Source organism: Ambystoma mexicanum, chromosome 3q, assembly GCF_040938575.1.
Source record: "Ambystoma mexicanum isolate Mex_15411 chromosome 3q, UKY_AmexF1_1, whole genome shotgun sequence".
In the NCBI taxonomy this organism is placed as follows: Eukaryota; Metazoa; Chordata; class Amphibia; order Caudata; family Ambystomatidae; genus Ambystoma; species Ambystoma mexicanum.
Window position 1 is genome coordinate 278,147,801 of NC_090926.1, and position 10,378 is coordinate 278,158,178.

Consider the following 10,378-nt stretch of genomic DNA (forward strand, 5'->3'; position numbering starts at 1 on the left):
GATATATGTGCACTATAATGTGCAGACCGTATTTGTGCTTCCCGCCGCTCAGATATCCTCCATTATCATCCAACCTGCATGAAAACTTTCGTTCTGGGCCATCCGCATTCAGAGAGAACGTGGTCAATGGCAGTGCTAGGCTTGCAATAGCCTCTACAGCCGCAACAAATTTGCTGCGCCACACAGCCCTGATTGGCTGAAGCGCCCTAGTTCCTGGCACAACCACAACAGTGAGGCGGAATCCGTGCCGTCCTCGTGAGGGTCGCGAGCAAGGGCCTGTCTGCGCCTGTCCGCGTATGACCGTGTGACCAAGCAGTCCCTCCATCACTTTAAGTACTCTTTGAATAAGCACCCGCAAAACGTACTCTCACGCAGTCGGTTCTAGACAAGTCTCCTGATCTACTATTGCTACACAGAACACTTGATTTCACCCACACCTCCTTGCCTAAATTTATTGCAACATGTGTTCCCATTCATGACGCTGTGCCGCTTCAGAGAGCAGAACGATTAGCTTAAAATGACTTAGTGCCTCTGCTACTGTGCTATACAGCACCTGCCTCTTACCACAATACCACCTGGGGCGTGAACAAGCCCATTTTCGTCTTTCACTGCTTTAAACCTGCCTCACCCTCGTGGAACCAGTAGTGCTTGCTTTACACTGATTTAAACGTTGCCTACTCTATACCTACCTACTTTGCTGCACATTGATTTACACGAGCCACCCATGTCTAATTTACCTATCTCACCCTACATTAATCTATATGTGCTGCGCCTACTCAGAATAAGCATATTTGTTGCATTTAGCCTGCACTACAATGTGTTTTTAGTTGCATTTAGCCCGCCTCTACATGGTAATTTGATAGATGCACTTAGCCTGCCACTACAATGTGTTTTAGTTGCATTTAGCCTGCCACTACAATGTGTTTTTAGTTGCATTTAGCCTGCCACTACAATGTGTTTTTAGTTGCATTTAGCCTGCCACTAAAATGTGTTTTTAGTTGCATTTAGCCTGCCACTAAAATGTGTTTTTAGTTGCATTTAGCCCGCCACTACAATGTGTTTTTAGTTGCATTTAGCCCGCCTCTACATGGCAATCTGATAGTTGCATTTAGCCTGCCATTACAATGTGTTTCTAGCGGCATTTAGCCTGCCACTACATAGCATGTAATTGATAGTCGCACTTAGCCCACTAGTACACCGCCACCTGAACTGTCTCAACACCAGGTGAATATCTAATGTACTGTGCACTATGCCTGCCAATTAGCTCCATAGCTACCGACACCACTGTGCCACCCCTAGGGAAGTTCTCAGCCTACCTATCACATTAATGTATTTAGTACAACTTCCTCTACTTCAGAAGAATGCATTTTAGCAGACTATCTACATACGCCCCATTGCTGTTATTACAATTAATACTGTTAACTATGGACCAATTTAAACATGCACCCTGCCCTACTCTCCATAGAAACGCTAGGCTCTCCTCCCTCTACAAACCACAGGTACCTAGCAACGCCTACTTGAACCGTCGTACCATTCCCAAAAACCAGACTAGGAACTCTACGCATCCTAACAAACAATTACCTGGTAGCTCCTTAACGAAAGAAACCATCCTGGTTACCTCTGACACAAACTGTCTTCCTAAAACAACTCCAATCACAGGAGCACTGATCAATGCTAGATCAGCCGTGGCCCACGCCACTGAAATAGCCGACCTCCTTACATTAGATAACCTCGACTTCCTAGCAGTCACAGAAACCGGGCTACATGACGCAGCACGTCCAGCCCTCTCCCTAGAAATACCTAAGGAGTACCAACTACTAAGACTAGACCGCCAGAACGCCAGAGGCGGTGGCTTAGCCATCATCTCTAAATCCAACCTGAATATAAGACTAATAACACCACCTACCCTAAAATCCTGCAAACTTCTCACCGCTAATTTACCGATATCCCCTTGCCAAACCCTAACTATCTCTCTCATTTACAGGCCACCAGGGCCCCTAGGCCCATTTGAAGAGGAATTATCCAGCCTCTTAGCGAGCAACACAAAAAAGTCATCCCAAACAATGATCCTTGACGATCTTAACTTAGGTCTTAACGACCCAGATGACAAACAAGCACAAGGTATTGCCACTATGCTCGAGGGACACAGCCTCACCCAAAAAGTTCTCATCCCCACCTATGACAAAGGGAGAACATTAGACTGGGTAGCCACTTCCAACTTCCCTACCACTATTACCAAATTACACCCCAGCCGTGGACTGACCACTTCCTCATTAATTTCTACTTAACACTCAACAAGATGCTCATTCTGAAAAAATAATGGCACCTTCGGGCCCCACTAGATCCAGAAAAACATCACACCAGACAACATCTTACCCCTGCTCCTCCCAACCATCAATGCCCTGCCAACTGATTCGGACCAGATACCATGGTCAAAATATACAACGACACCATGGCCATAACCATGGATACCGTTGCCCCACTGAAGAACTGTAAAAGTAAACAACAATCTCATCTCAATGCTTGGTTCACCCCCCACCTAAAAGAACTGAGATTGGAAAAAAGGAAGCTTGAAACTATATGGCGACACACCCCTAGAGGTGAAAACAAACTTAAACTATACGCTACTAACTATAAGAAAGCAATCATCCAAGCCAAAAAAGACGTCTATAATGATAGAATCTCCAATGCATGTTACAATACAAAGGAATTATTTATACCACCAACCGATAACGTACCCAAAGACAAGCAATGGTGTACCAATATCCAAAATGCCCTCGCAAATAAAGTAAAAACACTACAATCTAAAATTACCATTAAAAAAGCCGTGCTCCCTCTCAGCGAAACCCCTAGTATGCCCACGCCCAAACCTAGCCTAACACCTTTCAAATTCACCAATGTTTCCACCCATGAAACTGAAAAAATCATTGCCTCACTAAAACCGTCCAATTGCAAAGGCGATTACTGCCCGGCCCAGATAATTAGGAATGCCACCAGAGACCTAGCCCCCTTTGTCACCAAACTCATTAACGCTTCCTTCTCATCTAGCACAGTCCCAAGTAGGTTAAAAGAGTGGGTTCTCCACCTGCTAAAAAAACAAACCTTGGACCCTTCCATCCCCACTAACTATAGGCCCATAATACTGTCCCTTTCCTCCTGAAGATAATCCTTTCTCCAAATCCAAAAATACCTGGAGACCAACCAACTCCGTGGCACTTGTCAATCGGGCTTCAGACCTCAGCACGGCACTGAGACTGCACTCATAGATCTTTAAGCCCAAATCGGCGAGCTCAATGACAAAGGAAACATAGCTATGCTACTCCTCCTTGATCTGTCGGCAGCTTTTGACCTAGTGGACCACGCAGTACTCTGCAAACACCTAGCGTCAGCCGCCCACTTCTCAAGTGAAGCTATAGCCTGGCTTCAATCCTTTCTTGACAATAGAAGCATGCGAGTCTTCTCCACCTTAGACTCCGCAGACCCTATCCAGACAACATGTGGAGTCCCACAGGGCTCCTGTGTCTCACCAACGATGTACAATATCTTTACTAAACCTCTATTCGACAAATTGGACAGACTGGGTGCCAACCTACACTAACTATGCAGACGACACCCAGATCCTCATCCTCCTTTCGGGCAATTTCACTACGGATACAGTTTTAGTAAACAAATTTAACACCCTCATTTAGGCACGGATGGCATCCCATGGCCTCTGCCTGAATGACAAAAAAACAGAGATCCTTATTCTAGGCTCACCTAACAACTTAATAAAACTCGACTCCAACTACAGTTCCTTCAACATCGACGGCAATATAATCCCCGTTGCCAAAGAGGTGAAGACCCTTGGTTTCTACTTAGACTCCACTTTGTCACTAAGGAAACAAGTGAACTCCCTGGCCTCTTCCACTGCCTATACTGGCAAACTTATCAAAGCATGCAGACCCTTCCTCTCACCAGTTAGCTGCATTATCCTAGCCAATGCACTGATCCTCTCAAAATTGGATAACTGCAATGCACTTTATCCAGGCGCTAACAAATTCATCACCAATAAACTTCAAACCCTGCAAAATGACCCGCTCAGAACGGCCCTGAACCTCCCAGTCAGAGAGCACATCTCGAATATGCGCAGAAACTACAACTGGCTAAAAATTAGCGATAGGATCACCTTCAAAATTGTCACACTAACATTCAAATGCCTGAACAATGCAGCCCCACCATACCTCAGGGACAGAATAATAAGAAAAACCTCTGCACGACCAACCAGAACAGCTATCTCTTTCTGCCTCCAAACCCCGAGATTCCGACTAAAAAAAAAACAGGAGGCAAAAGCTTCCCTGTGTAAGCAGCTCAGTACTGGAACGCCTTACCAGTTGAACTAAGAAGGGCCCAGCCCTATAACAGCTTCAGGCACCATACCCGCACCTGGCTTCGAAGTAATGACCTCTGAAACCTGAGACCAAGGGCATTGTGATCTGTTGCCACACGCACCCCCCGACTCTCACATGTAAACGTACATAATGCGTTTACTGTTTATAATATGTTACCCTCTACCCTTACTTGTAAAGAATGTATATAATGTAATTACTGTATATAACATATGATACCAAAAACCTGTAATCTGTAACCAAGTCCTAAGTATTCTTTATTCTGTGCGCCCAGCTACCTAAGGGTTTTCTGGCGCCCTATAAATAAACAAACAAACAAGTAAAACCCTTATACTTTTTTAATCTCATAATGTAGTCCAGGTTAGATCTTTCCCAGCTATACAAGGATCGTATGTATGACTTATAAGGGACAGTTAGAACCACAGACTCTCCTTGTGTCTGTTTACAACAGTACAGGGAAAGCAAACCCTAATGTTACACTTTACTGAACGACTCCAAGTTATTCTAGGTAGACAACAACCTAATGCAGACTTATTCTGGACAGGCTAGCAGCAAGTCAGGGGAAGCAAGACCCAGTTGGGGGACACTCATAAAAGTACCCTGCAGGAATAATCTGGTGAAACCAACATTACTTTTGGGAAGAGACACAACCTAATCACAGGAGAGTAATATACCTTCACATCTACTTTTCTATTAAAATGGCAAAACAGTTTCTAAGGAATGAAAAGAGGTTAACCATACTTTTAAGAATAGTCCTTCACACATCCAAGATAAGTAAGAACTTATGTAACTGTTCACTCTCACAGTTGCCAACCAACTATTTACTAGTAAGTAACTTTTAAACACTTGATTTCTTTTCTAGGAAAAAGTCTCAATCCCTAAAAAGTATTTCCTTATTCTTGGACCATGAGTGTTCTCAGTGGCAGAGGGTGACGGGGTGGAGGTTCACTAGGATCTAGTGACCAACAGACAGTGTCAAAATAGGTTCTTAAGTAGAACAAGTCAGAGTTCCTTAGGAAGACTGGGCAAACAGGTGAGTACTTTACTCCTAGGGTTAGAAGAGAGTCCAGGGGTTTTGCAGAAGAGACACCCTAGCAGGATTCTAGCAGTGGGACTGGGTGCACTGGACAAGATAACTTTAAAAAGACACTATGGCGAGTCACAAAAATGACACCCATAAGAAGAGTAAAAGATTCTGTGAGTGTGGAAAACGGTTCCCACACACACAGAGGTATTAAGGAAAACTATCCCACTAGTAAAACAAAAAAGTTCTGGGGTTGTCCCAAGTCAGGAAGATTTATCAGTTCTGTGAAAATCTTACCTAACATTGTACAATTGAAGATCTAAGACTGGTTTTGTAACATTAAAGTGAGATGTGTTGCAACCTGTTATTTGTAAGTTGGTTAGCAATATGCGCGTCCTGTTTTTAACAGCTGAATTCAATACTATGGTTATGTCCATTTATGCACAAGTTACTTTGTTGTGGTGCACAAGTAACTTTCGAACAATCTTACTGATTACGTATTTTTAAAATTAAGTTATTATGAATAAAGAATATTTTTATAAAAGAGTCATTCTGGATTCACGCATTCTATTTGGAAATTCATGTTTTCATAAATTGGTGTTATTAGCTGATAACATCTAGAATAAGTCTAGATATCTGTACATTGTGATGTTGGATGGGTCTGTTTTGTTGAGGTTAGTGTTTTTTCCAGGGGTGTCCCATCCCACTGTACTCTATGGAGTCTCTTTGTGTGTTTTGTGGGGAGGACCACTACCCATTTGCTTGGGTAAAGACAGGAGGTTGTGGGAGCAGTTTCCTGCTCTATACTCGTCAAACATTAGTTTGATGCGTGGATAGGAAAAATCAGAAGCGAGGAGTAACGTCTGTCAGAAAGAGTAGCTGTAATGAAGATTACCGGTAAGGAATCCAGGCATTTCTTCCACAAACCTCACATGCATGCTGTCCTGCTCTTCAATCAGCGTGGCAAGACTTCAAGTGGGTTTTTCCGTCCCCGGGGCAACAACACGTAGCACAGAAAAATCATGAGAAACAAGCCTCTGCAATCTTGGCTTGGTCTGGGGGGCACATTTACAAGTCTAGGCCCTCGCTTACGATGATATGATATATTTTATTTATATTGCGCTCGTACACAGGTGTTTCAGAGCGCGACCAGGCGAAGGGAGGGGAACAGGGTAGAAGCAAAAACAACAATCTTATTAGGCCCAGTGACATTGAGAACGCGCAAGTGCATGGGCAAGGGAAAAAGGAAAAAGGGGGAAGTGCAGAGCATAGGAGAGAAACAAAATAAATAGTAAGTACATAAATAATTCAATAGAGTGTTAGCAGTGGTAGTGCAGCCTGTAAGAGGCAAAGGTGCTAGGTGGGTCAGATAGGGTGTATCTGATAAGTGCAGAAGAAGAGTGGGTGGGGAACTGTATGGGTACAGACACAGGCCCCAGTGCAAGGGGTGGCCCGGAGGCAGTGCAGGAGGATGGCAGGGTGAGCAGATACCTGGGCCCGAAAAGCAGAAGGTGGCCAGGTGCAGAGTGCCGAGGGAAAAGGCAGATCAGCAGGGGAGAAGCGGGGCAAAGGCAGAAGCGAACAGGAAGGTCTTGAGGAGCTTCCGGAACCGTAGATGGTTCTCCTCAAGTTTGAAGGTAGTAGCGAGGCAGTTCCAAAGGGAGGCCCCGGCCGAAGACAGAGATCAACCTCCAGCTTGTTTCTTTGAAAAACGACTGACCCTGAGGGAGTTAGAGGTAGAGGAGCAAAGGGCTCGAGAGGGGAGGTATTTACGAAGGGATAGTGGAAGGTATTTTGGACCCAGACCCCAGAAAGCCTTGTGGACAATGCAAAGGGTTTTAAATGTAATCCTTGCATCCACTGGGAGCCAATGAAGGGATTTCAGAGCTGGAGAGATACGATCCCAGGCCTTGAGGCCAAGGACAAGTCTTGCAGTCCTGTTCTGGATTAGTTGTAAAGGGCAGAGAGTAGAGGCAGGTAGATTTAGAAAGAGGCCATTACAGTAGTTCAACCTAGAGAGAATCAGAGCTTCGGAGACAGTGAGCTTCTGAGGGAAAGTGAGGAAAGGAAGAGTACCTCTAAGGAGGTGCAATAAGAAGTTTGATTTTTTAGAGATGTCTGACCCTGAGGTTCTTAGCTTTGCAGGTAGGGGCAGGAGGAGGGCCAAGGGAGGCTGGCCAGAGAGTGAGGGGAAAGGATGTACCAATGAGGAGGATCTCAGTCTTGTTGGCATTTAAACAGAGATCGTTGGTGGCACACCAATTTTGAATGGCAATGAGACAGTCAGAGATGAGGGAAGGAGAGGAGGTGGCTGAAGGAAGCCTGAAAATGAGTTGGGTGTCATCAGCATAGCACTGGAAATTTGAGCAAAAGATGGAAATACAGTATGCAAGAGTTGCCAGGTATTGGTTGAAAAACCAGGGCGAGAGGTTAGACCCCTGGGGAACACCACAGGTAGAGAGGGAGATAGAAGATAGGAAGGACCCAAGTTGTACCTGGGAGGGTCGATCAGAGAAAAAGGTCAGCCAGGCCAGAGCCTGATCAGTGTGACGATTGAGCAGGGTGGTATGGTTGACTGTGTCGAAGGCAGAGGAGAGATCAAGCAGGATGAGTACAGAGGGAATGTTAGAGTCAAGGTTGGAGAGCAGGTCTTCACGGATGTTCAGGAGAGCAGTTTCCGTGCTTCTGGCCGATCTGAAGCCAGATTGGTGGTCGTGGAGCGAGCCAACAAAGTCAGAATGAAGGTTAAGCTGAGAGATGGCAAGCTTTTCCAGGAGCTTACCCAAAAAGGCAGTTATGGAAATTAGACGATAGTTAGCCGGGCAAGAAGGATCAGCTGTGGGTTTCTTGAGGAGAGGATGCTCAAGGAAGTGCTTCAGAGGGGAGGGGATGCCCCCATCTTTTCTCTACAGAGCCCATGGACTTGTGTGCGACCAGCATACCCTGCACATCTGCCATTAGCGTGCCCGCATCGTTCTATGTGTGTTATGTCTGTGTGCAAAAACTGTGAAACATTAATATCCAAGCACTTTCAATTTACAGATCACCGGCAGAGGGAGCAGCAAAATGCATGAGCCCGGTTGTCGAAAGTGAATTGGTGAATTGTGCAAAATGGCATTTTACCTGCTGTCACCACCCAAAGTATGTCTATAGTCCACACCTCTCCAATGGAAAGGTAAAGTTGGAGACCTCTCAAACGTGTCCCTGTCAAGCCGGAGTGAAACGTCCAGGCTTCAGTCTATTCTTTAAATTCTGGGAATTGTCTTTCGGATTACAATTCACAACTTCGAAAACTGGGAGGGTTGTACGCTCTTGTGCGCCAACGCCTGAACACTCGGGGCCGCCTTTATATCAACCGCACCCCACCTGTACTCGATCCATTGTGTCTCAGGCTTTCCGCCCCCCCCCCCCTTGGTGCTCTCAAGTCCGGTCCAATGGGCAGAGGTTGGTCTCACCTGAATTACTCTCCCAGCTCCAATATCGGTGCACTATGTTTGTGATTGTGTGTGTCCCTTCCCGTCCTGTCGGTCACCACAGCCACCTCTTGTCACTGGTATCTAACAGCCGTAGCAGTAGTTTCTATTGGAGAGAAAACGAAAGCGAAAGTTTAGCACTGCGCCATCCAGTGCTCGCTCCGCCCCGGTTTTATCTTCCAGGAAGGAGGAGGGGTGCAGTTAGCACAGCAAGTAAGAAACGCACTCTTTATTCAGTCCGCACTCTTGACCTCACCGTTAACCCGAATAAGAAGCGTGAGCCACAACAAAACACGGGTATTACGTATTATAACAACAGCACAAGTCTACCACTAAGCGAGTTGCTTGTCGGTTGGCCTGAAAGAGACGTTTAGTAGAGCGATACATACATGGGCGTAATTTTAGGGGGGGACAGGGGTGTTTGTCCCCCCCACCTTTCATGGCACACCATTTTGTCCCCATTCATTTGGCTGGGGCACCTTTTCTTCAGATGTCATGCCCCCCCCAAACATTTTCAGCAAAGTTACTCCACTGGATACATAAACCTGCCTAACCTCCAGGTGTAGCTTGGAGACTCAGGGCTTTTACGCTCTTTGTCGGATCTCCGGGAACGAGCACGAAGTCTCCGGGTTTTCCGCGCAGGCAGAGTTGCTGGAGCTCAGATCATGCCTCAATCCGATTGGCTACAAAACACTGCTGCTGGTAGCCAATCGGGTGGAGACGTGGGTGGACCAGTGACTAAACTCGCTTTATCATTTAGACCATTCATTATGGAAACCATTAATAGTGTCATATGCACTTTTCGCGTGGTTGACTGGAATCGAGGTAATGGAAATGGTTTTAATCTCCGGTTTGCCATCTTTACCCTTCACTTACTTTGCCAGGCAGAATAAAATATCCACATTGGAAGACAATAGCAAAGAGGGTATCTTGTTATGTTATGTTAAAGGTATTTGTACCGCACACCGTCCCCAACGGAGTTGGTCCACAAGCGCTCTGGCAGATCTGTACATGAGAAGGTGGGATGGGTTAGTAAGGTTAAGAGGGAGCAGGATAGTGAGAGGAGTGGTGTTCTGTTGGCAGCTTCAACTCGGTATACACCGGGTGCTGAGCTTTGGTGCGATTATCCGATCGGTGTCTGTCCTCGTGTGCGGTTTGTGCGTTTTATGCGTTGTTTCGGTGTGGTGAAGTGCGTGCAGCTTTTTGTGCGAGAGATGGTTGCATGAGTTTTAGTGAGATAGGTATGCAGAAAGTTGGAGCTTTTTTGGTTAGTGGGTTCTATGACATTGAACATGTTAACTTTCACAGTTCTGTCTAAGTGTGGCACTTGCTAACTTTCATAATTCCATCTACTTGTGGCACTTGCTGACCTTCACAATCCTATCTAGGTGCGGCGCAGGCTAATGTTCACAATTCTGTCTAAGCGTGGCACATGCTAACATTCACAGTTCCATTTAAGTGTGGCACTTGCTAGACTTTGTAATTCCATCTAAGTG

The 10,378-nt window shown here is 45.7% G+C and overlaps 1 protein-coding gene across 3 annotated transcripts in view; it reads right to left on the bottom strand.

Moving 5' to 3' along the window:
• LOC138582453 (E3 ubiquitin-protein ligase DTX3L-like) overlaps positions 1 to 9,551 on the bottom strand; it is a 484,811-nt gene extending 475,260 nt beyond the window's left edge. For 2 of the 3 annotated variants that reach the window (XM_069653761.1, XM_069653759.1), the window contains exons 1-2: positions 9,437 to 9,551; positions 8,865 to 8,988 (exon numbers count right to left, since the gene is read on the bottom strand). The gene's annotated coding sequence lies outside the window, so the exon portion shown is untranslated. Of the gene's footprint in view, positions 1 to 8,864; positions 9,039 to 9,436 lie in introns of those variants that run through there. The other variant, XM_069653760.1, reaches the window with a different exon arrangement.
• Between the last annotated feature and the right edge of the window lie 827 nt (positions 9,552 to 10,378).